Source organism: Podarcis melisellensis (assembly GCF_964234715.1).
Source record: "Podarcis melisellensis genome assembly, chromosome: 5".
In the NCBI taxonomy this organism is placed as follows: Eukaryota; Metazoa; Chordata; class Lepidosauria; order Squamata; family Lacertidae; genus Podarcis; species Podarcis melisellensis.
In genome coordinates, this window is record NC_138537.1 from 81935380 (window position 1) to 81959308 (window position 23929).

The following is a 23929-nucleotide window of genomic DNA, read 5'->3' on the forward strand; positions in this document are numbered from 1 at the left end:
CTGATCGCAAGCCCTAGGCTCTGTGGTTTAACTCACAGCGCCACCCGCGTCCCTCTCTCTATGTTTATATATATTAATAAATATATTCAAGTGCTTTCCTTTGTTTGTTGCAAGAAACATATTTAAGGAGTCCAGAAGTCAGCAAATACCCAGAAATTATTCGTAGATGATTACCAGCACTACCTATATTTCCTTTGAGCACCTGATCCCAAAGTTACAGAACTGAACAAAGTACCTACAGTTCTTCTGTGGGTTGCCAGGTCATCCTGCCAAGTCATCCTCATGGACTCGGTTGTAGGAACAAGTTTCCACCCTTTGAATGTCCAGCAGTATTAGCAATTTCTACAGCCAGAGTGGGCTCTTATATGTCCCACTTGCCAAGTCAGTTAACCCTGCAGCGTCTCTCAAAGAGTCGTTGATAAATCTGGAGAGTCACACATCTCCACTTTATCTCATTCACCGTCAGTAGTACAGGGTGGCTGAATAGTGCTGTACTGTGCTGTGCTTAAAGTCCAAGAGAAACTGCAGAGATGGCACTCCTCCTGGCATGCTGCCCTCCCTAAGCCCCTGAGCAAGCTAATAGCTGACACTTCATAAACTGTCTTTGAAAAGAAGCCTTCTCATTCAAAACTGAAAGCACCATATTGCACAGTCGAACATTCTTTTTGAACATGCCATATATTGTTGATGTTTCCTGGCCAGGTTGTATATTGTGTACGTTTTCTTACTGCCTTTCTGTAGCTAACATTACTGACATTGAAAGGCCTATGTGTCCTTCTGGTCTGTTGTTTTAAATATACATTTCATATCATTAAAATGTGTTCCTTGGTTGAGTAATTGTACACATTTACAAAATACATGGCCGCTGGGCTGTCTTCATTTCACCAAAACTTGATTTGTTTTCTTTTTCCTCTAACTCTCCTTCGTCACTGTTCAGCCATATGAGCTTCAGACCAGTATTGGTTGGAGAATGCCTAGTATGCCTTCATGCATTCAGTTTCCTCTCTTGTGAGAGATCTTTTCTCTAATTTTCTGAATGCTCCATCTTCTCAATATGTTAGAAAGCCCCAACCAGGGCCCTAACATTAGGCAAGTTGAGGCATGCACCTCTGGCAGTGTTTTGGGGTGTCATTAAAAATCAGGAAATTATGTTATTTCATTTCTTCTTGTTTAATGGCCTTGTTTTGGCCATTAAAGGGGCTACACAAATCCCCGCTTATTTGATTTTCTGCCTTGTTACTGCCCAAATAACTTGTTTAGCTGTGCATACTTTGCACCTTAAGGTTTCTGATGCCATGATATAATGGAAAGGGAAGAAAGGGAGAATGGGTAAGGTTTATTTCCAACAGGGAATGGAACAAAGCAAAAACTTCCACAGTATTTAGGAACGGTTGGCCCTCCAATGTGTGAAAGGAAATACAAAGTAGCTGAAACGAAAAATAAAAATAAATAAGACTGCTCACTCCTGGGTGACACCCCTTGCTTTCAATCCCACACATCTTAGTTATGTGAGGGTTGGTTTCCGCCGTGTGGAGAAATGATTTTATGCCTGGGAGCAAACAAATTCAGATCTGTGAGTGTCTGTCTGGCAGAGGGCAGAGGAAAGCAAGCGGGAGATTTTCAAAGACACCTGGATTTTCTAAACAGAGTTGTACTTTTAAGGGTATATGTTGGGGCAGGGAGCATATTCTACAATACAAACCTCTTTATAAGCTTTATATTAATGTAACTATCATGGCTCCCTCCACAGAATTCCCCCAACGATTCCTGGAGAGGTGCTAATAATTCCGTGGTGTTGTAGTAGTTGTAGTTGTTGTCATTATTTATTTATTCAGTTAGTTAGTTAGTTAGTTAGTGTCACCCTTCATCTTTAGATCTCAGGGGGGTTCACAGCATAAAAAAATACGTGATATAAACAGCTCTCATAATCCCCAGGCAGTATGTGCCTAATGGTCAGGGATGATAGAAACTGCAGTCTGAAACATCTGGAGGGCAGCAGGTGGAGGAAAGCTGACTGGGATTTAAGGCACTGCCTCCATACAAGAGGGAGAAGCAGATCAGCCAAAGAAGACCCACATTATCCATTGCTGAGCTGCACCATTTCAGATTGCGAATGTGTCTGTGGGAAGATGTCAAATGCTTGAAATCTCTCCCACATAAAACCCTCCTCCTTGCAAATCATACAAATGAACATACTAGAGAGAGAAAAAGAAAGAGAGAGGTCCTGGCCATTTTCCTGGCAAAGCATGCTGGTATTGTATACAGTGTGGTTTTTATTATTATTATTATTAAAGAGGCATCATTTTGAACATAAGGGCCTAGTTCCCATGACTTTATTCTCACTGCATGCTGCATCAGGAGATTAGTAGTTGATTAATCTTCCCCTGTTTGCTTTTACTAAATGCAGCTATAGTGAGGGAAAGGAACTGCTAATTGGACTTCACATGCAACCTGGAGGCATTTTAACACTTCCCTCCCTCCACTGTTGCCCCAATCCCTTCCCTCCTCACCCTTTTCTTACATTTTGCTGGTGGGTGGAATGCAGTTGCCTGCATTATCATTTCTTCTCAAATAGCAGCTAGGGGGTATGTGGTTTAGACTGGCACAATAGGATGGGGAAACAGAGTTGAAAATCCCTAAGCCACTTCCCTGTTCAAATTAGCAGCCTCTCCTTCCTTGTGGCTGCATTAAGTTTAAGGATAGACAGAAGATAAACCATTGGTGTGGTATAACATGTGGTTTGGTTCTCACTGAGAGGTGATAAACCTTTGTAAGGAAGTACCACTTCAAACTGCAGGTGGGAGCGCACATAACGGAGTGTTCCTTCCTACAGAAGCAAAAAAAGAAACCCAAATTTTTCTTGAACATTTAAAAAACAACTAGTAAGTCGGAGAGGGTGGAAGAGTCTACACAATCATTCTATGTGCAGGTGCCCCCTACCCCTTGTATAGAGAAGTATTCAATTGTGTGAATCCCTACTTGTAGCTGGGATAGCTCAGTCAGTAGAGCAGAGTATATATAACTAGTGATTTCTCTATTAAATATATGAATTGAATTATTAATGTCAGTTTTTAAAAGTATAACTGTGCAATTTTAAGAAGTACTGTTTGCTTGTATGATCTAGGGAGAAATATGTATTGTGTTTGATGTTCTTCCCTTAACTTGGGTCCTGGTTTGTATCTAAAAATGGGAAAAATATTGGGGAATTAGATGAATTCTTATTCATGGGTTGTTGCTCGTGACATTGTGATATAAAGTGTATAAATGCAAGGAATAGCACATCAGATGGCCCATAATCATTCTAATTGTGAGCTTGGGTGATCACATGATCACCCAAGCTGAAGGCAGCCCTGTTTAGGGAAGCTTTTAATGTTTAATAGATTATTGTATTTTAATATTCTGTTGAAAGCTGCCCAGGTGGGTGGGGTATAAATAAATTATTACTACTCCTATTATTATTATTATTATTATTATTATTATTATTATTATTATCTGTTTGGAAGCAAAACAGGACTACCCAAAAGTAAGCAAATGGTCTCTACCTGGGTATCATTGGTATGCAGAAGTATACACACCTGTAAATTAAAAGAAAAATAATTACCCCAAAGGACTTATGCACTGGCAGGATTTACAGAAAACTGATGGCGCTGGATCGAAGAGATAAGAAAACAGTAGATTAAATTGCCTCTACTGTCATGCCAGAAGCGGCTTAGTCATGCTGGCCACATGACCCGGAAGCTGTACGCCAGCTCCCTCAGACAATAAAGCGAGATGAGCACTGCAACCCCTGAGTCATCCCCTTTACCCTTTACCTTTACTGTCATGCCACAACTTCCCCTTACTGTGTAGTAATCAAATGCTCAGGTTCACAATTAGTTGTCAGCCCTAAATCTGATCCCACTAATATAGCACAGCAGAGGAAAGGCCTCAAGGTGGGAGGGAAAGGGGGAAAGCCACCTCCTCACATTCCAGGCATGTGGTTGAAGGCCCCATAAAACACTGCCTATTTGGACTATTTATGTTCTTTTTGCACTGTGGAGTTGGACGTTTCGGCATTGGAAGGAAATGTCCGTGGTTACTGGTTGATTCCATAATCGTCTGAATTTCTTGTGATGTTTCCAGCAGGTCTGTTTGCACTGCACCTTCAGAACCCGGGTCAGGGTGACCTGAGGTGCACCTGACTGCTTGTGGCTTGGACCTGCAATGTCATGGAGTCTTTCCAGTCTTCTGGATAATGTTGGCGGCATCTGGAGTTGATCCAACGTTCCTTTGCTTCAACCAGGCTGTGGGCACAATAAGGTGCTAAAGCCCCACCCTTACCTTAAGTCACTTGATAGCAGTTAACCATTGAAATGGCATGGACACAGTTTGCCCTTATGTAGTCAAGCCCAATACCTTGGCTTGAGGATTGTTTATTTACTTATATCACAGACCCTCCAAGTGTCCCTGTTTTCCAGGGACAGTTCCTGAGTTACAGAAGACATCTCGGTTTATGTTTTGAACTTGGAATGTCCTGCTTTTCCTTAGGACGTCGTTCCCATTTTCATTGGAGAAATGTTGGAGGGTATGGAGTTACCCAACCTGCCATCCGTATATGGGGATTTGTTTTCATAGTTAATGTTTTATATATGTTTTATATATAGTTAATGTTTTATATATGTTGCAAGCTGCCCAGAGTGACTGCGACAACCCAGTCAGATGGCCAGGGTATAATAATAATAATAATAATAATATGAATAGGACATCCTTATTTTCACAGGAGAAATGTTGGACAGCATGATATCGGGGTTGGGGACATGTGGCCCTCCAAATGTGACTAAACTACAACTCCCATCATAGTGAGCATTGACTGGGGATGCAGCTGATTGGAACTAGAATCCAGCTACATTTTGTTTGTTTTGTGAAGGGAGGAAAAACTTTGGCTGTGTGGTAATCTTGTGGTGTTCCCCTTGCTGGAAGCATGTTAGAAGAGTGCTTATCTGTGGCCCTCTTGATGTTATTGGACTACAACTCCCATCATCACCAGCAATTTGCTATCGTGGTTGGGCCTGATGAGAGTTTGAGCCATTAAATAACATAGGGCCTGTTAAAGGTAAGGGGGGCAGTTATTATGATTATTTTATTATTATGCTGCCTATTACTATGCTTTGTATAATTTTTTTACGCTCTGTAAAATGTTTTTCATGTCGTACATCACCCTGGGATCTTTCGGTCCCAGCTCCTGCCCACCTAGCAGTTCGAAAGCACCCCTAAGTGCAAGTAGATAAATAGGTACCACTTTATAGCGGGAAGGTAAACGGCGTTTCCGTGTGCTTTGCTGGTGCTGGCTCGCCAGAGCAGCTTCGTCACGCTGGCCACGTGACCCGGAAGTGTCTGCGGACAGCGCTGGCCCCCGGCCTCTTCAGTGAGATGAGCGCACAACCCTAGTGTCGGACACGACTGGCCCGTATGGGCAGGGGTATCTTTACCTTTACCTTTACTAATAATAGTTTATTAAATCATTTATTATATTTATGTATTTAACACATTACTTTTTTTTTAAGAAAAGAAATGTATCAAGGACTGGGTTCTTTATTGACCTATCAAATTTTATGCTATGCCAGCCTTGTGAATTGTAGAAGACCACCTGTATTGCTATCCAAAGTAGAACGGAGATTCTCTGAACTATGAATGTTGGAAGGTGGCCAGCAAGCTTGCAGCTAGACATTTTGGGGCACTTTGGGGAGATCCCTTGTCAGTCAATGTGAAGCAGCAAAAACCTAAATTGGATACATTTACAGTCTTTCAGAGTGCAATCCGATCTCAAAAGTAAGTCTTATGGAAGGCTCGGTATAGGATTGCAGCTTAAATGTATCGATAGAACCTGAATTAGATTTCAAGTACCAGGTGTCAAAACGCATGCTCAGGTGCCCTAGGGTGACTGATCACAGGCTGGGCACCCATTTTCTCCTCCTGTTTCTCCCCTTCCTTTACCTGAGGCAAACTCATTATTTCCAACAGACTTACAGTGCACTAATGTTGACCTAGCTCCAGATTTTCCCATCCCCTGGTCATATTTTGTTGCTGCTGAAGTTAAGGAAGAAAGGAAAACTAACACAGAAGAAGGGTAAAGGCAAAGTTTATTTAACCAAGAGAGATAATCGTGGAGTTGGAAGGCCTGAGGGTCTTCTAGTCCTCCATTTCAGGAGAGAGAGTGAGACATGAAAATTTAGGAAGGCAGCCTAGTATATTTCTATTTTTTCACTGGTTTTGACTCTGGAAGCCAGCAGTACCCTTAAATGCATGACGCTTAATATAGAATCTCTCCAAGTGCCAGTGGGCATCATGCACATTTGCCCAAACCCAACTGTGAACCACATGGCAGCTGTTTCTGTGAAAACAGATGTTTTGGGGAGTCGTCTTGACCCGCCTTTGATTCAAATTACAGATGGTCTTAGGCTGAAATAACCAAAACATGAAATGAATAACCTTCTACATTGGTTCTCAAACGAACTAGCCTACTTATTTCGGTTAAAGCTTTCAAGAAAGCGCCAGGGTATTTTAAACATTTTAAAAATAGGTTTCTTAGGGGGTCCATGGCTGAGTGGCAGAATACATTTTTTGCTAGCAGGAGGTCACTGGTTCAACTCTTGGCATCTTCAGTGAAAGGACTGTAAGTTGTAGGAGCAGTACAAAGGATGGTCGCTAAAATGCTAAACAAAACAAAACAACAAAACAAAACACCAAACCTCAAGCAAACATCAAGCCTAACAAGGAGAGCACTAGAAATCTCAGTCCTTTGCCACCTTAGGAACTGGTCTCTAGACCTGGACTGGAACTGTTCCAACCCTTTATGAACTGGAATATATGTAAAACATGGACGTGACTCAAACTCTACAATGACCTCTGCCTTAGACTTTGAGTAATTGTTACTGAACATTGGAGTACACAGGAGTGGACTACATGTTCCAATGTTCTGACTGTAAATTGTAGCTTCATATAGCTTGAATGCACCAGTATGCCATCATGAGCACAAATATGCATACTTTCACAATACATCGGATGTCTGGAGCCCACAGTGCTTGGGGATTGTTGTTATTGTTTGACAGATGCACATTTCAGAATGGTTACCTGGGCTAATTCATACATGAACATTGCTCCATGTTTCATCTGTCGATGATTCATTATTGAGAACTGCTTTCATTGGAAGGAAAAGTATTGTGCTTTATATAATGAGCAGATACGATGAGATCTTTTGTCTGAGGTGTTGTGATAGGGGGTGAATGTTTTCAGCTGCCTCATCCGATATTTGGTGTTGTATCCATCAATCAACCAAGCCTTCACATATTCATTTACCTCACTAAGCTTGCCAAATGTAAACTTTAGCTGGCTGGATCTTATAAATATATTAGAAATACTTTAAAAATTGTATTTTTAAAGAAGGTTAGTATGTACTGTGTGGTCACAAAATACACATTTGCTCTAAGAGAACTCTGGCTATTCACCAAGAAAAGATGAAATCTGAACTTTGTGCAGATTATTGCAAATCTACAAATCTAGCATGTCTTACTCTGCTGATGTTAGTCACAGGAAGGAGCTATGACTTATGCAGAACATTATAACCTTGTCCCCCCTCCCAACTACTGGAAAGTCTCTCTTTGGCTTTTGAGGTTTCACAGAGCATTGCTCTTATATGTTTGCAATTGTCTTTGAAGTTAAATGGAGTAGAATTTTTTTCTCAGCAAGCCTTTCCATCTAAAATGACAAGCAGCACTAGAGAACAGATCTCACTCTGGGACAGTGGTTTCCGTTCCCAGTCTTGTAGGTAAAAGTAGGGAAAGAGATCAATATATTCGTCTTCCTGTGGCTGAAAATGCTGCAGGTGGTGGCTGTCTGCAGGAGGTGAATGAGAAAAGGCAGATGTTTTGATCTGACCCCAGGTGCTGCCTTGGTTGCATGAAAAGGTTGAGAAAAGTGAGAATATGACAGGATAGAAGGGGATAAAGAGGGAAGAAAAGACTGGTGGAGCAGAGATATGTATCTATGGGCAGCTGGGTATGAGACTGGGCACGTTGAAGGCAAAAACCTATGACTAGTTCATACATATGTGTACAACACTGGAGTACTCATTATGCAGGCCATCATCACCTGGTATTGCAGTCATCAAATGATGAACATTTGCGAGAGAACCATCCCACCAAATAAAGAAGAAAGACTGAGAGGGAAAGAGGCTGCCTAAGTGCTGTGGGTGATTCAGCCAGAGTGGGGGGTGGGCGGGCTTAGGATGTGCCCGGTGGAGGCTTTTCCTGAGATATGACGGCATTTGGGCTTGCAAAATATTTCACCCACTTACCAAGGCTGGCTTTCCCACTCAAGCCAAGTGCCAAATGGTCTTTGCTAGGCAATCAAATAATGGATACAAATACGTAAATGTAATTGTAATGTTCTCTGATCTTTCAATGAGTCAGGTACCAGCCAGCCTGCAAGAGATGAAGCAACCGTGTTTACGCCTCTCACTCCTATCTGTGACAGTTTACAACCAGCTGCCTCCCTGTTCATTTATCTTTTCTCCTGCCTCGCAGGGAATGTTGCATCTCCAATTGCTTAGCCATTTAATAGCACACAGAGGAAAAGAAGAATACCTGAGTTACACCCGTGAAGCATGTTGAAGGAAACAAATCTGTTATATTCTCCATACTACTAGTCAAATTATGATGCAGAAAGATGATGCAAACTACAGTATCCTATTTGCTGAATGATCACAGAACATGAGCCTCATGTAGCCACTGGAGTTTTTGATTCCTGGAGCAAAATATCACAACACTAAATAGGTTTCTTAGGGGCAGGGGGAGGCCATGTGAATCTGGGAGGAAAAAGTAAGGAAAGGAAAACATTGTTGCTCAGTCCAGGTAAATATATATAGCAGTAAATTACAGTGGTACCTCGGGTTACAGATGTTTCAGGTTACAGACTCCGCTAACCCAGAAATAGTACCTCGGGTTAAGAACTTTGCTTCAGGATGAGAACAGAAATCGTGCGGGGGCGGCAGCGGCAGGGACGCCCCATTAGCTAAAGTGGTACCTCAGGTTAAGAACAGTTTCAGGTTAACAGACCTCCAGAATGAATTAAGTTCTTAACCCGAGGTATCACTGTAATGGAATGCAACTTCCTTAAATTTTGTGTGTGTTTATGGCTGTGAAGTTAGGCCTGAAAATGTGTAGGCAAGATCTGCTAAAATCTCAGAAGCTCCAGGGGTTGCAGAACAAGGTTTTCAGTGGTTGAAGGCAGGATTTCAATGCCCTGTGTAGTGCCTACCTGCTCCCCATGATTAGCAGAACCAAAATTAATGGTGGAATATAAGATGTACATGTACTTAAGTTGCATAACTTATGCAGGTTACAGAAACTGGCCTTTTGAAGCATAAGATTATTCTTATTACATTTATATCCCACGTTTCCTCCAAGGAGCTCCAAGGATACACAACTTATCCTCTCTCTCCCTTATCCTCACAACAACCCTGCAAAGTAGGTTTGGCTGAGAGATGTTGACTTGTCTGAAGTCATCCAGTGAGCTCCGTGGCCAAGGGATTTGAACCCCAGTCCCCCAAATCCTAGTGCAGTATGCATGCTGGATTTGAAGTGCAGAATTCAAAACTTTTTTCAACGAGCCCTGCCACTACAACTTTAGCTCTGAGCAGCGCAAACAGGAATTTGGCAGTAGAAGTGCCAAGCTCTACCGCTCATGTTGATCCTACTAGAGGATTGGTGGAGTCCCCTTGTGGTTTGCAGGGATCAGGTGCACCAATGCGAAGCTTTGCAGGAAATCTTAACAGCATCAGAGCAATACAGGGTTTGGGTGTCTCGTGGGACTGATTGGGTAGGAGATTGTAGAACTGCTCAGTTTCCCTGTCTTATATATCAGTCTGGGGTGTGTGTGTGCTTGTTTGTTTGTGTGTGTGTGTGTATAGTTGAACATTAGCACCAGTTATTATAAAGAAGAAACGGTGATGTTTTTCTTTTTATTTATTATGCCACATTTCATTTTAAAAGAGAGTTGTTTACAAAATACACAAACAACATCAAAAGAGTGAATTCAAACCAGCAAAACAGTCCTATTAAATAGGGGCAGAACCTGCACACCAAACAGAAATTAAGACAGGCAATATCCAAAATTGAAAGTCCAATAAAAAACAACAGCCTTAAACTACTGGAGAGACAGCAGGAAGAAAGCTGAAAGACCCTCTCTTGGGAGAGAGTTCTAGACTAGAGCATCAGTGTCAGAGTGTGCCACACTCTTTGTAGTCTCCTCTACAGGACATCCTTAGGAGACTCTGGACAAGGAGGAGAAATTTCCTGAAATAATCAGGACCTCAGTTGTTTAGGGTTTTAAAGATCAGGTCCAGCAGCTTGAATTGGTCCTGCAAGCCAGTGCAAGCTGCTTCAAGATAGGTGAAATAGAAGACCGGCCGACACATTGTCAGTAGGATTGTAGCCTTAAGTAGTTAAACAAGGCCAATATGGTGCTCTCTATCTGTGTGTATTTTGCCTAACAGCCTTTCTTCTTGGTTCCTTTCCCCCCTGGCTCAGGTTTTTCTGCTCTTCTGTACTTTAATGGCCAAGCGAAATCAACCATACTCACCTACTTGTGATACAATCCTGAGTCATGCTGCGAGAGATGTGACACTCTACCATGTCAGGATGCAAATTAATTCTAGTTGGGGTGCAGATAGGGTTGGCGGGACAATGCACTTTGAACTTGGGAGGGTATCTGCAAAATTAGCTCCACTTTCCCTGAAAAAAAAAGGAGGGTTTATTGAGGGTTGCCCATGAGACTTGGTTCTTCTAGTTCATGTTGCAATAGCAGAGCACATGCGCTGTGTGTGCAGATCAATCTGTGGTCCTTATTTATTTCTTTAATTTGCTTGTATACGACTTAAGACAATCTCTGTGTGGCTGTCCAGTTAAAAGGATGTTGGAGAGATGGGAGAATCCTCTGCCAAAGACTGCCAGGCAGAGTAGCAGACAGTATAAGAGATGGTGGAGCCATCACAGATACAGGGTGATGTAAGCAGGAATACGTCTTATTCCTTGACTGGACGTCTATTGATGGTTCACCTAAGGACATGGGAAGGCAAACTAAGGCCCAGGGGCCAGATCCGGCCCAATCGCCTTCTAAATCCGGCCCGCAGACAGACTGGGAATCAGCGTGTTTTTACATGAGTGGAATGTGTCCTTTTATTTAAAATGCATCTCTGGGTTATTTGTGGGGCATAGGAATTCGTTCATTATTTTTTTTCCCCTTCAAAATATAGTCTGGCCCCCACAAGGACTGAGGGAAAGTGGATCAGCCCCCCACTGAAACAATTTGCTGATGCCTGCCTAATTAGCATTCAGCCTCTGCATATTGAACATAGCTCTGGTCTGAGGAGTTCTCACACTAAAAGCTCAGCTGGTACTAATACTTCTATTACTGCTGCTACTATTTACTGAATTTATTTGCTACTGCCCACAAATAAATCTCAAAGCAACTTCAAAAAGATCCCGGGAACTGCGGTTTGATGAGGATGCTGAAAATTGTCTGTTGAAGATTCCCTGATCTGCTGTTTCAGTGCTCCCCGTGGTAAGGGGATAAAATCAGTTTAAGTCTGTAGCCTAGATATGCTCAGAGTTTCTCTGGGCAAGGTCCATGACATCCTAGCTGCAGAAGAAAAGCAACCGAAACAACTCCCTCGACTCCCCAGAGTCGCTGTACATGCTCCCATTAGTTTGGTCTGCTACATACGTCCTTAAACCCTCCTGATGCATCTCTCCACACAGCTTTACTTCATCTTCCCAGAGATTCAGACAGGAAGAAAAAGGGCCCCTCAAAGTTTAGCAATGACAAAATCACAATGCGGCCAGAGGTTTCACCATCTGCAGTGCTGTAGGGCGGTGGGATTCTGTCCAGAATCACAGGGCTTGCCATCAACCGCCAGCCAATTATCTCCAGGTTTCCATTCGCAGAGGGTACCGATCGTGCTCCCAGCCAGTGGCAAAGGGCTGCTTTCCAAGAAATGATGCCAACCTAGGCCAACATTCTATATGCCGTACAAGCTTTTTCTTAATTCAACACAGACTCCCACAAACTAGACTTTAGGGTTGAACATTTAATTCATATCTAGCTGTGAATGCATATCCCGACTCCCACCCCCAAATCATGGGAACTAGAGTTTACCCCTCAGAGATCTACAGTTCCCAGCAACCATTAACAAACTGCAATTCTGAGGATTCTGTGGGAGAAATGATACAGTTTTGGTGCGCTTTAAATGTATGGTGTGATACACTGTATCAGTTCCATTTTTAAAAATGCATAGCAGTTAGACTACAGTATGTTTCTGCAAATTCCCTAAAACCCTTCAAGTCCATCACCCATACCAATGTGATATTTTTCTTCCTCAGGTTTAATGTTTTCATTTGTCATTCCCCTCTGTGTGATGCATGTCGCCTGCATCCTAAGGGGTTAAGTTTCTAAAAAAGTTTCAGCTTTGAAGTGCACAGGCCACTAAAGAACCAAATAACCTGGCTTTTAGATTTCAGAAGGATTTCAGTTTTCAACGGCAGGTCTTGTTGGCAGGGCTATTCTTAGCCCTTTTAAGCAACACATGTTCTCCCCAGCTACCATTTGTGAATGCGGTATTCTGTTCTTAAAAGGAAAATCTCTCACAGCATCAGCTAGGCTCTCTTGCTATAACCAAGAAAGGACAACAGCAGGAGGCCTGTCCATTGGAGACTGGACCTGAGTCAACGGCTATTAATCACAAAGAATCATTCGTAAAATGTATCTTTTGCCTGGACCTTGCTGCCTTGTGATTCTAGGGGAGGGGATGGGTGAGAGAGAACAGGTGATGTGTTGGGAGCCAAAATAAACACTAAATCCGCTAGTTTTCCTTAAATGTCCTTGTGCGACAGATGGCAGGCTGATTTTGTTTAACGTGTCAAGGCAGCATCTATAAAAGCAAATGAGGTTTCTTTAACAGTCTGACGGAAGGAACTTGGTGTTGCTTCCGTTTAAGGGAGAGGTGAGGATTCTTTCCCAGTTCTGAGGGTCTCTTTCCCTCCTCCACAACCTTCCAGGGGCCATATGCTGATGGTGGGCAGAGCCAGAGACAAAAAGTGGGCAGAGTAAGGATCATCTACACCCCCATTGCCCAGCCCGGATACTGAGGTCCAGCTCCGAGGGCCTTCTGGTGGTTCCCTCCCTGTGAGCAGTGAAGTTACAGGGAGCCAGGCAGAGGGCCTTCTTGGTAGTGACGCCCTCCCATCAGATGTCAAGGAAATAAACAACTACCTGAATTTTAGAAGACATCTGAAGGCAGCCCTGTTTAGGGAAGTTTTTAATGTTTGATGTTTTATTGTGTTTTTAATATTCCCTTGGGAGCCGCCCAGATAGATAGATAGATAGATAGATAGATAGATAGATAGATAGATAAATAACTAAATAAATAGACTCTTACCATCACACAGTAGGCTACACTCCAGCCAGGCAAAAGTCAGAGGTTTCTGCATGTGCACACACACAAACATCCACAAACACATTGTCTAAGCAAGCAAGCAAGCAAGCAAGCAAGCAAGCAAGCAAGCAAGCAGCATTACCACAGTTCAATAAAACAGGGCAAGAATGCTTGAAGAGAGTGTGGAGCTGGGCCAATAAGCTGTGTGGGCTGAGGTGGTTTAGGATGAGAGATAGCAACCACCCAAAAGTCACCCTGTGTGGTGTAGTGGTTAAGAGTGGTAGATTTGTAATATGGTGAACTGGGTTCACCTCTCCGCTCCTCCAGATGCAGTTGCTGGGTGACCTTGGGCTAGTCACACTTCTTTGAAGTCTCTCAGCCCCACTCACCTCACAGAGTGTTTGTTGTGGGGGAGGAAGGGAAAGGAGAATGTTAGCCGCTTTGAGACTCCTTCGGGTAGTGATAAAGCGGGGTATCAAATCCAAACTCCTCCTCTTCTTCTTCTTCTTCTTCTTCTTCTTCTTCTTCTTCTTCTTCTTCTTCTTCTTCTTCTTCTTCATGTCTAAATGTAGAATTTGAACCCAGGGCTTCCCACTCTTAGTCCGACACCAGAACCTCCACACTACACTGGCTCTCATGGTTTATGCAGTGGGGTTTTCATGCAGTTGCAACTTTAGCATTCAATTTTTATTCTAATGAACCTTTCTGTATAACTCAAACCAGCTCACCATTCCTCCCTCTCAGGAATTTTCTATGGTTTATTTGTTGAAGTAGCTGTTACAGCATATGCATATGCATAAATTGTAACATAATTGTTACACTTACTGAATTAGGAGCCCTGGGGACGTTTGCTTCTTCTGCTCAGCATTGAAATGCAAGCAAGATAAGAGCAAGATGAGAGCAATGTAGAGCAGAGAATTAGCTAGTATGCAACGCTAGAAAGAGGATGTTGAATCTAATGTAATCAGACCTGGATTAGGAATTGAATATCTCAAGTAGTGATGCTTTTCTAGGTCATCCTTTATGTACCTACCCCAACCTTCTCTCCATTCTTCCAGTCTCCAAGTGGACTTTGGATTTAGCCCTTGGGATCCTTTCTTCTCTGTGCACCTTTCCCTTCTGACCTGATGCACACAGAGGCAGCTCACTCCTTAATGCTGAAAATTTCTGCTCTTCAGGTGCACGGAGTGAGGGAGGGACAAAAGGTTTTACCTTCCAAAGCAGCGAATGCCCAACTTAAATGGAAAAGGAATTTCCATGTATGAAAACCAATTTACATGTACAAATAGGTATGGCTAATTTTACCCAACAACTCCCTCCTCCCCTCTCACACACAAACACAAACAAAACTCACTGCATGCACCCGCCTCACAATGTCATGTGTTTGGTGAGTGAGCATTGTTTGGGGAAAGTGGCCCCTCAAGCCAAATTGGGCCACTTTGGCCCACAGGTCAGAGATTCCCCACCCCTGCAGTAAGTTTGAAGACCTCCAAGCAGTGCAGTCCATTGAATTTGCCTTCAGAAAGTGATACACTTTCAGGGTACACAGAACATCTCACAGCAGCAAAGGCAGGTCATTGTCTAGAGCAGCCTTTCTCAACCTTGGGTCCCCAGATGTTGTTGGACTACAACTCCCATCATCCCTAGCTAGCAGAGCCAGTGGTCAGGGATGATGGGAATTGTAGCCCAACAACATTTGGAGACTCAAGGTTGAGAAACGTTGGTGTAGAGCAGGGCTTCCCAAACCTGGATCTCCAGCTTTTTGGGGGGACTACAATTCCCATAATCCCTGATCACTGGTTCTGTTAGTTAGGGATGGTGGGAGTTGTAGTCCAACAGCAGCTGGAGACCCAAGTTTGGGAAACACTGGTCCAGAGGATAATTACAATATACATTTTGCATAGTTTTGGGGGATGAAGGCAGAACTGGGGTGTGTGGGAGAGTACTGAGGTGTGGATGGTTGTAAATGCTGCAAGCGAGCACAGGATTGCAGCCCTATACTCTCAGTTTCAGAATGGGGCTGTAACTCAGGAGTTAAGCCCTTGGCATATTTGGTTTAAAATGTCCTTAGGTAGTAGGGCTAGGCAAGGTGGATCAATGGCCTGATTGTTCATATGAATCAACTTCATATGTTCAATAGCAATTGTTGGTGAAGATTTGGGAGAGAGGTGGAAAGTGAGCAAGAGGTTACAAAATAAGCTACAGGGGATTTCTAGGCTGAAGAGGCAGTGAGGGGAATGGGCAGAACTTTTTTTTTAAAGAAGGGGACCTTTGTTCAACTCAGGAGGGTGAAGCTGGAGGAGCAATTGTCACAGGCAAGAATATATCGGCCTGATGATGATGGTGATGATGATATAACACTATCTGGTCATCTTTAGGTGGTCAAGCGTGCTATTCCCTCCCTCACTTTTTTTAAAAAAATATGTAGACATAAAACATAACAGCCAACTTAATAGCAAACCATAAACTAAATCCACAAGCTCACAGCAGCAGACAGTTTGTTAATGGTTATTTCAAGAATCGATAATGTTTCTCCAGCTTCTATTAGAAATATTGATATTCCCATATCATTCTCTGGTTTCTCTAATACAAGTTAATTTCTCCCCCTACGTCTTCAGTATACAAAATTATAGACATCCATTCTTTCTCTCTGACCCTTGTGGGATTGTGAACTCCTTCCTCTTCTTCTTTTCTGCAGGCATTTCCCATTTAACTTCAGAGGTTAGCATTATACCTGTGCTAGCTTTTTAGCCAACTAACCCAAACCACAGTTTGGAAACCTGTTTCTATCCATAAGTAGCAAAGTGCTTTGCCAGGGTTTCATGGAAGTGTCCTGCTGGATGATTTAGTGGAAGAACAACAGGCAAATCCCATTGTAGAATAAATGCATCTCACTGTTATCGATCCTGTTTGACTTGCTAAAACTGGGCTTGGCCCCTTTGTGTAGTGATAATACACACTGGCCATCTGCAGAGATCCATCAAGTTACCCTCCTTTTAATATATAATTATTATTAGAAATGGGTTTAGGAAGTGAACAAGATAAAATATTATCGATTTTAAAAGGCTATTCAAAGCTGTTTAAAACGTTACTGATTGTCGGACTTTCCAGGGTGGCGTTTTAATGCTGTTCATGAAACCAGATTTCCTCACTCACTCCCCCAAGAGCTGCAAAGAGTCAAAGACAGATGGCCCTGGCTCTTTTATGGGACATGCATATCTCCGACACCAGGGTAAATGACAAGCTGCCAGCCCAACCATTGGGCAAAATGAGGTATCTGCCTTGGGCGGCAGATTTTAGGCACCATTGAAATGTGTCAAAAATGGTCAGTTGCTTAATTTATCATCACTCTGTCTGGCACTGCTAAAAGGGTTGGCACCTCCTTTCCCACTCTACCCTGCCATAAGATGCCTGTGTTTGTCGGCTTTTCCTGGCAGGTAGAAATTCAGTAGGAGACATTTCCCATTGCTGTACCTCCAGGGGCGACAGCTGTTTGTCACATGAACCTGGCCAGGAAAAATGGAAAAGTGGCAACCAATGGGAGGGAGACTCATTTGAATTTTTCGCCTCAGGCATAGAGATGTTTTTGGGCTGGCTCTGATAAGGAGCATTGGCTCAACCATGTGCATTAGGAACTAGGAAGATTGCAGGAGCTCGATGAGTTCAGAAACATCATTTGATATATGGCTCAACAGGATAATGTGATATAGCCCATCTGAGTTGCCTTATTAAAGAAACAACAAGCAAGCATATTGCCTCTGCATATCACTTAACTAACTGCTTTAACTCTCCCCATCTTAATGGCCCAACCATTTTTTAAAAAAAGGATTGATTCTATTTCCAATGAAATACTGAGGTTGTCAGAGCCTTAAAAGCCCTATAATTTGCGTAGCCAAGAGGCAATTAAGTTACACATCCATTTCCTCTCCCCATTTTTCTCCTTTGGTTTGCTTAAAAGTGCCATTCTCTTGATTTCATAAGGCCCAGTGGCTTGAACGGCTTACAACACCTAAGTAGTATTCAGTTGCTAGGCCACTGTCTTAAGCTGGAGTTGGTGCATTAACAGTGCAGTCTGCTGGGTGTACATGGAAGGTAATATTCCTTGTGAGGCTCTCTGGGATTCCACTGGTGGAGTGGAATTCTGGGGATCAACTCCAGTTGTGTGTGCACCTGCATGTACAAGCCCTGTTTAGGCATTCAGCTAGAAATGAGCATCAGGGTTGTGTCTGCTGCTTCCACTGCTGCCCTCTATGCATTCAAGGGTCCCATGTACACAGAACCTATTGCACAATCCATACTTTGAAAAAGAGAGAAAAGTGTACGGATTGTGCACACAGAAGCCTGCACATGCTTCCTTGAGTGCACTGAAACTGGAAACAAGACCAGCAGGCAAAACACTTCTTCATTTCTAGCCAAATGAAGACCTGAATGAGTCATTGAATTTTTACTTCTCCTATGCACCCTCCTCCCGGTACAGACATAAATAAATGGGGCAGAAATGAATGGGGCCGTTTTAGTTGTCAGGAGAGCTCCTCTGTGCATGCACTAGAACCCTCATTCTTACAGCAGATAACCAGATCATGGCATCGCAAGCAGATTGTCAAGCCCTGCATAACATATCCTCTTTTGCAAGAAGATCGAAAAGAGGAACTTAGCTACCTTGTAGAGCAGAATGCCACTTATGGGAACATTCAGCCAGAAAAGGCTCGAGGTGGATTTTTACCTTGTCCCAAAATGTTCTTAGGGCAGTGCAGCCTGTGCATTTTGCAATGAGTCACACATGCAGGCCGCAGGCTGCAGCTATAGTTCATAAGTTGTTTGGTGCTGAACCAAGCAGATGATGATCAGCAGAAGGACCCAGCATCCTCCTTGCTCCTATTCTTCCCCTCCACTCTATTTTATTCCTTTCTCTAACTAAATGATCAAAGAAGACTGGGCCAGACTATTGGTCCAACTATAATCCAGTGGTACTCTATTCTGACCTGCAGTGGCCTTCCAGGACCATGGGCAGCACTCTCTCCCTGCCTTGCATTCATAAGGTCAATTGATTTATTTTAACTGAGAATGCAATGGATTGACCCCAAAAGTACCCAGATGCAAAGCACATGCTCTGCCACAGAGCTATGTCCCTTCCCTTTGTCATACATTCCCCAAAGAATCATGGGAACTGTGGTTTGTTAAAGGTGCCGAGAGTTGTTGGGAGACCCCTATTCCCCTTGCAGATCTACAATTCTTGGAGTGGTTTAACAGTCTTTTCCCAGAGAATTGTAGGTCTGTGAGGGAAGTACAGGTCTCCTAACAACTCTCAGAACCTGTATCAAACTACAGTTCCCAGGATTGTTTTTTTTTTGGGGGGGGAGCCGTTACTGCTTAAACTGGTGTGATACTGCTTTAAATGTATAGTGCAGATGGGGCCTAAGGATGCAGGAAGAATACAGGATCAGACAAAAAGTCATAGATAATAGAATCAGAGAGTTGGAAGGGACCACAAGGATCATATGGTCCAGCCCCCAGCAATTCAGGAATCTTTCACCCAGTGTGGGGCTCAAACCCACGGCCCTGAAATTAAGAAGTCCCATGTTCTACCAGCTGAGCTATCCCTGTAGTCTAGCATTCATCTAGACCCACCAGATGTCTTGCAAGCAGAAAGGGCTTATTTCACTTTAGGCCTTGAGTGCCAACAGTGCTGTCTTCTAAGGCCACCTCTGATTCCATTCCTGGCTGAAGCATGATTCTTATCCATTCAGCGTGCAGGAACTCCCTTCTCAACTCCTCTCTCAGCCCCTACTTTTCAGGGATGGGACCAGGAGATGGCGCACCAATCCCCCTTCTGCCACCAGTGTATTGCAGCCAGTTTATGGGTTCTTTTCCCCCGGCAGTAATACTTATTTGATGCATTTCATTTCATTTATTAATCTCTTCCCATGAAACATTTCAATGTGATTTAGCCATGAAAACAACAGCAGTATTAAATGTATTCAAAGTAAAGGGCTGCCATTAGGGAACACCTGGTAGCCAGAGTGTCCTAGGGCTCTCTGAGTTCTGCTGAGCAGAGGATATGCCATTTCCTCCTTGCTTAGGTCCACATGGGGTTCGAAGCTGCATGACTCCAATTAAAAAGCAGTGGAAGTCAAGCAGATAAAAACCCCAGTCCATTTTCATCATTCAAGAGGCATAAGGTGGCGGTGGCTGCTTCCGCCAGGATTGCGAGTACAGTGAAGGGAATGATTTGCTTGCTAAGGCTGCAATCCTAAGTATTCTGACTTTAAAGTAGGTCCCACTGAACCTGATGCAGTTTACTCCAGAGTAAATGTTGCAGGGGATGGACTGTAAACGTTAGCACCTGTCTGTTGGCCCAGGTTGGTTCCTGATTCCCCCATCACAGTAGTTTTCAAACTTCCTACTTTTAGGAAATCCTTCCACATTAACTTTACTGTCAAGGATGCCCTGCATATAAGCCACAGAACCTTCTGTTTTTGCAGAGAATTCTGGGGCAAATTCTTGTTGGCAAATTCATATTGCATTACTGCCACTGAGTGAACTGAGATCAGCAGTCTTTGAGGGAAATTTGGTCAGCAGTACTGATCTCCTTTTTGGGGAAGCCTTGATGAGGTACTCTCACAATTCTCCAGAACATACTGTATTTTTCCATGTATACGACTGGGTTTTCTTCCTTAAATATTATGTCCAAAAATAGGGGTCTTCTTATACAAATGGGGGCGTCTTATAGACGGGAAAATACGGTAGTTTGAAAACCACTGCAATATATTAAGAACACTATGCTCTAGTCTACTGAGACTGCTCCCAGTCATTTCACTAGAAAGGCTTAGCAATGGAAATTTAATCATTACTGGATACTAGAGGAGATGGACATGGATCTGCTTTGCTGAGGTTCTTGAACTAGACAGTTCTGAGACAGTTGGCTGAAGCCCATGAAAGCATGTAAAACTATTTTTAAGGCCACAAAGATCTTTGCTGTTTTTGCAGAGGGATAAAAGGGTTTCAGCATGCTGGGTTTTCTGCAGCATCTATTCATGTGGTTATACCCTTTTCAGCATAACTACCAGTTTGAAATGAGCCCAGACACCTTAAATGTTAATGCACACACACACTATAAACAATGGATATGCATAAGGTGATTTCACAGAGGTGATGCATGTATTTGTGTGCTTCCTCCGGACAAAAACAACCTCACTTTTTCAATGGCCCAGTTTGCATGCAAAACTACACCAAATCACCGCCAAGGTTTGTTCTTGGCTTGCCAATCATGGTTTGTCTGGGGGAGACAAACCACAACCTGGGTTGGGACATGATGCTAAGCTAAACCATGGGTTGGGTTTGGGTAACACAGCAGCAGCAGGAGGACAGCGGGAAGAAGAGGAGCAATCATGATTTATGCTGTCTGTTCCCCCACATACACATATTCACACCAAACCATGGTTTAGCTTAGCATTACACAGAATGTCTCTGACTTACTTTGACAAACTGTGACACTGTGAATCTTCAAGCCATCCCTGCTTGGGGGTCACTTGTGGGCCTTATTCCTGACTTGGAATTCTGATGAAGCCTCTTGTTTTCCATTCATTCTTAAAACCATCACTCTCCTTCAGGCATAGACTATAAAAAAAAATCATGATGTATTCTGGCACAAAGCCATTATTCCAGGGCCAAATTCTCCACCTTTATCATCCTCTGCATTGTAAGTCTTGTGTCACAGTGAGCTCCCAGTATTGAAGATAATCTTTTAGGATATAACAGTGACTTCTGTCTATGGACTTTCCAATTCAATCTCCCCCCCTCCCTGGACTTTGAACACAGATGAAAGATGCTCAGTGTTATAGATGGGAAATGCAAAATACTTTCCTTCCTTCAGCTAAATCTATGAAGAGGCAAAATACCAAACATAGGCATTTAAATGTGCCTTGAAATGGCTGTTTCACAGCCCTACAAATATTGGAACATTTTATTTCTAGCCTATAAGAAGCCTGAAGGCCAGCTAGGGGATTATAGGATGTTTAAATCCAAATTTTCGTCCCAGAATTTTGAAACTAACCTTTTTATTATTTTCCCAATGAAGTGTACCCATTACGCAAAGCAATAATATATTTCTCCTGTAGTCTAAAAGGAAGTAACCTGAAGCAAAATATGGCAAAATAGGGGGGTAGTCTGTTGGAAATGTTTATTTTCCAAGATATGCACTTTGTCAATGGTGGGTGGGACGGAGGTTCTTATTTGAATGTATATACCAGGCAAAGGCAAACTTGGCCCTCCAGATGTTTTGGGACTACAACTCCCATCATCCCTAGCTAACAGGACCAGTGGTCAGGGATGATGGGAGTTGTAGTCCCAAAACATCTGGAGGGCCGAGTTTGCCTGTTCCTGGTATATACAGTTATTAGGGCTTTGAACACTAAAGGAAGACCATGGTGAACTTACAACAATTACTATCAGAGCACATTCACAGTGGATGTGGTCTATGGCCTGGATAAGCACACTATAGACTTTATTGGAACTTTATTTAGCTCAACCACACAGGATCCCACACCTTCCTCTGTATGTAATGCAGTAACTAAACTCAGTCTAATGAGCTAATGCTTAGTTGAATTTTATTGCATGGAACTACACTTCAGTAAATAATGTGCCAAAGGTCTTACGTATGCCAAATGAATACAAATCATTAATTACAGCTGGTTCCAGGGATGAATTGTGTACCTATGAGAACTTAAGCTCTTCATCAACACATACACTGATTTAAGTTCCAAATGTGTTGAAGTGTGTTGTCTTCTTTTTTAGTTGTTATGTTTACGTGGTCTCCTAAAATGTTTACATGAATTGAATGAGGGGTATCAGCTTTTTCCTCCGAGAACTTCCCCTGCCCCCAGCACTCCACTGGCCTTATGATGGAGATCTGCATGGATGTTTCCCGAAACATGTCTGTGAAATATGTGGTGTCAGCAACAGATTTTCCATTATTGCCAAACCTCTGCAGTTTAACATTGAAATACAGGCCATGTAATATTTTGTACCCTTATGTACTCCTTTGTTTTTACAAGAAAACCCAAGGAAGTGTACAACTAATTCAGAATTAGACTGTAACAACCATGAAATACATTCTCCAGAATGTCTCGTTTGGATTCTGTTGAAGGACAACTTTTGACTACCTCAAGAAAATAAGCTTGGAAAAGGGAGTATAAAAGCCATCAGTCCAGCTCCTCCAAATTAGTTAAATTTATTTTGACTAAAGGATGGTGAGGTCACTTGGCCCTCTCTGTGTGCCAATGACTAATGTTGCTCGTTGCAGGAAAATTCCACTCCAGCAGTTCTGGCCACCTGCAATGAGAGCAGTACTGTAAGGAGAAACAACTTGGTTGGACGCCGCACTTTGACTTCAGTTCTTTCCCGCAACGATATTCTGCCCAGGAAAGTAGCACTGCCCTCAGTTTTATGCGCTTCCTCGCCTCAGATTAATGACAGTTCTGCGGCACTCTTTGGAACCTCAGATATCTTACTAACAAATAGAGCTTGGGTTTTGTAAACATGCACACAAATTTTTGGCTACTCCTAAAAGCCTCCCTCCCCAATCCAAATATGAACTTGGTTCAAGCATGTGAAGAGAAATGGAATTCCCACAGCCCCACATTCCATCCCAGGTGTAGTTTGGCTTGCTGTATACTGGATTGCTCACCTCTGCTTTGATGTAAACATAGCTCAGTTGTTGGAATATGAGGCTCTTAATCTCAGAGTTGTGGGTTCAAGCCCCACATTGGCTGAAAGATTCTTGCATTGAAGGGGGTTGGACAAGGTGACCCTTGTGGTCCCTTCCATCTCTACAATTCTGTGATTCTATGTCCTCAGTCTTAACTATGAGCCGTTAAAAAAATAGTTCTTTGTAGGATTTGGGTTGTCTTGGGCTAGGTGTGTCCATCCAATTTCACCTTTCTGGGTGGTGTTGAAATACCTTAACCATTTTGAGGGAGAGATGTATAAATGTTGAGGTGCCTTGGGCCAGACATGCTTTTATCTCATGATGACCTGCCTGCTTGAATGGGGCCATCCCAAACAAGATTTGGCAGGCATTCCCCACCAGCTGCTTTGATTGGTGGGCAAGCCCTCCCACCTGTCAATCAATCACCTGACATCACAATGATGGCAGATGAGTCAGCTTAAATGGAAAGAGTGGAGAGCACACTTAGAGGGAGAACTAATAAAGCCAAGTGTTTTCCACTCATCATCCTTGTTGCATTAAGTGCTCTGTGTAGGTGTTTTGTTGAACATCATTTTCTGCTGTGTTTTAACTGCATGGTAGCCTGCATGCGTCTTTGGCCATTTGAACTTAGAACTTAATTACTACTTGACAGTCACTTACAGATGAAGGCAGAGCGGGAGTTCAAGTGTTTTTAAAGAAGAAGCAGATTGCCTAAATTATGACATAGAGACTTGGCCTGAAGACAAGCAGGGCCG

General features: G+C 42.9%; 1 protein-coding gene across 15 annotated transcripts in view; it reads left to right on the plus strand.

Moving 5' to 3' along the window:
• Nucleotides 1-23929, plus strand: part of KCNMA1 (potassium calcium-activated channel subfamily M alpha 1) — a 547562-nt gene that overhangs the window by 5374 nt on the left and 518259 nt on the right. The window lies entirely within an intron of this gene.